This window comes from Castor canadensis, chromosome 6 (genome assembly GCF_047511655.1).
Source record: "Castor canadensis chromosome 6, mCasCan1.hap1v2, whole genome shotgun sequence".
Taxonomy (NCBI): Eukaryota; Metazoa; Chordata; class Mammalia; order Rodentia; family Castoridae; genus Castor; species Castor canadensis.
In genome coordinates, this window is record NC_133391.1 from 83,889,797 (window position 1) to 83,893,026 (window position 3,230).

At 36.0% G+C, this 3,230-nt stretch overlaps 1 pseudogene; it reads left to right on the forward strand.

Annotated features, from left to right (window-relative positions):
• Window positions 1-1,010: 1,010 nt before the first annotated feature.
• LOC141424504 (small nucleolar RNA SNORA44) lies at window positions 1,011-1,129 on the forward strand (annotated as a pseudogene).
• The last annotated feature ends 2,101 nt before the right edge of the window (window positions 1,130-3,230 follow it).

Here is a 3,230-nt window from a genome sequence, read left to right on the forward strand (position 1 = left end):
GTTTATTTCCCTGCTGGCTGTTAGCACATAAACTCCTTCGGTGCTTTTCAAAGTATGTTACATTTCCTCCTGTCCAGTAAATCCAGAGTAGATTTGCTTTCATTACGCTGTTTTGTGTTTTGCTGGGCAGTCACCTATTCTGGCATTGAGCAAAAATTAATGTTTTCAGCAGTTGTGTGGCCACATGTGTGATAACAGATAAAAGACAGGTAGGAAACAGGTTTTCCTGAGTACCATGACTTATTTATTGAACATAAAAATGAAGGAGATATTTGAAAAATGATAGTCCTTATTCTTAAACAAGTTGAGTGTTTTAGAATATAGATCATTCCTCTGTATATTTTAATATTATGTCTGATAAATGCAAAAAGATTTTTTGCAAAGGTATGTACCTTTATGATGTAAAAATATATAATACACAAAACTCCCATGAGTCCACCATGCAATGAACACATCACAAGAAAGATAGACCTATGCATTCCTCTCCTATCTCATCTCATTTTACCACCCTCCCCCAAACTTGCAGCTCTATTATGAATTTTGTGTCCATACCGCCCTTTATTTTTAAAAGCAGCTGTAAAAAATGTACATGAATATCTAAACATATTGATCAGTTTTGTGTGTTTGAGCAAAATCTTCGTCTTCTCATATTGTTTGCAGTTTTGGGTGGTCTCTTGTTTAACTCAACATTAGATTTATATGATTTATTTGTAATTGAGTGAATCTAATGACCATTTTTGCTGCCATATAATATTCCATTGTGTTAAATAACACAACTTGTACAATCATTCTCCCAATAATGGATTCTAAAGAATTCTACTTTGTGTCAGACTATGTGTTGTTCTGATCCTGTTTTCTGGAACATGTATAAGAATTTTTCTGGGATTACTAAACTGTGGGATGTGTCCATGTTCAGATTTCCAAAAGAAATTAACCTAATCAGAGAATTAATAATATTTTCCAAAGGGATTTTCTAAGTTACCCTTCCAAGACCATTAGTTAAGAATTCCCAGAAAGATTCCCAAGGCTGTAGCTGGGCTCTCCAATTGCATGCAGGAGTAGCGTGGAGAAACTTTGACAGCTTGGAGCAGCCCAATACCAGCAGCTGCCACGCAGCTTTCATACAATACATCAGGAAGACAAAAAAGGATTCCTATTGATCCATATCCCTTCAATACTTTGTGAATTAAAGCAATGACAAAGGAAATGAAAGTGAAAACAATACATTCAAGATATTTTTTAAGTAAAACATTCAAAGAGGTGGTAGGTAAGGAGGAGACATCAGGGATGCCCCCAATGTTTACTTCTTAATATTTACCATTATAGTAAGTATAATATTTCAATTTGATAATTTTTATTTCCCTGATTGCTGAATGGATTAAACAGCATTTTGGCACTATGTGTCATTTTCCCTTTGCAGTTTTGTTTGTGTGCGTCTTCTGTTAGTTGGTAGGAGTACTTTATACTCTGGATAGTAAATGTATGCTGGTAATATGTGTAACAAATACTCTATTACTTTGTTATTTGGCTTTTTACTTCATAGTGTTTTTAATAGATAAAAGTTATTTTTTATATCATTTAATTAATCAATCATTTCTTTTATGGTTAGACAGTGTTGTACCTTGTTTAATAAAACATTCCGTACCACAAAACCAGAAAAGTATTCTCTTGTATTTTCTTCCTAACCTTTTCTTTTTAGCAAAAGTCCTTATCTGTTTAAGTTGACTCATGTCTACTGTCAGGCATTAATTCAATTTGTTTTTCAAATGGATGGCCAGTTGTTTCCCTTCTAGTTACTGAGCATTTTTTTCTTTCTCCATTGATCTTTAATGCCCTTTGTGCTACATGTGCTGTGGCCCTTGGTACCCATTGATTTCCCTTTCTTGCTCTCCCTTGTATCACAGGGGCTAGATTCTAAGAGTTGAATTTTCCAAACTTCTTTGCCAGCAAAGTTTAAAATAATGCTTGGGGACTGTCAGAGCCATACACTTATGCAAATGTGGAAGAGAGTAAGAAGATAAAAACAATTCACCCCAGCAGCAGCAATGGCAAGGAAATGTGACTTGGATAGGTGTGAGGTTTTACAGAACCTACAGACTCCACATTCCCATGGCAGTCAACAGAGTTTGGACAGCAATTTGAGGATTCTGTGACCTCAGCAAGATTGTCCTACACGTTTCCTGACCTTGTAGTAGCCTCTAGAGGTAACTGTGACATTGAATTTTAAAGCTTCTGAGACCTTCATCTCCCAAACCTTTGCCCTTCCTGCCTTTCAATAATTTGTGCTTATCTATTTCCCTGTTTTAAATTCCTCCTACTTGAAATGTTGAATTGTTTTTGGTTTTCTCATTGAACCTAGGAAACAGACCAGCTCTGTCAAAGATCACTGTTCCATTTATAGGTGGGCCTTTCTGGGGTTTCTATTACCTATCATTGGTTTGTCTATCCTTGAGGCAGTAAACTGCCTTAATTATGGCTTTATTTTAAACATTAAATTGGTAAGGCAAGACTTTCCAGCCTATTCTTCCGCACAGATGTCTTAGTTATTCTCAGCTATTTGTTAGTTTATATCCACTTTAGATATAAACCTAGTCAAATCCATTTAAAAAGTCGTAATTTTTACTGGACTTGCACCAGGTCAAGATAAGTGTTTTAAAAATATTGATTCACATTCTAGAAGAATAATTCTAGCAATGGTGAGTGTGTTTGTTTGGGCAGGATCAGATTTTAAAAAGTTAGTAAGAAAGCTGTGTAGACAACTAGGTAAAATAAGGCAGAACAGTGGGAATGAAGAGAGTGGGGCTTTAGGGGACAAAACATACAAAGATGTGCTAGATAAGAAGGAAAAGTTACAGATGACTTAAGTTTCCTTCTGGGCCCCAGGGTACTATTCCTTAAGAACTATTGGAACAGAGCGTATGCTTCCAAACAAGGACAATGAGACTAGTTTGGGTCCTGTTAAGTTCTGGTGACTTGGACGTATTCAAGTGAATATAAGCCTGAAACGCTCAGAAAGGAATGTACTGTGTATGTAAGTTTATGAATTGGCCGTATGTAAATGATTGTGGAAGCCAGTGCAAAAATAATGTACTCACCATTGGCAAGAAACTTTTTAAGACACTCATTTTAGAGAGACCACAGAAAGAGCAGCCAGGGAGAGAGAGATTGAGAAGAGTGCCCAGAGACACTGCAGGAAAATAAGAAGAAAAATGTGAAAGTCAAAAGAGAAG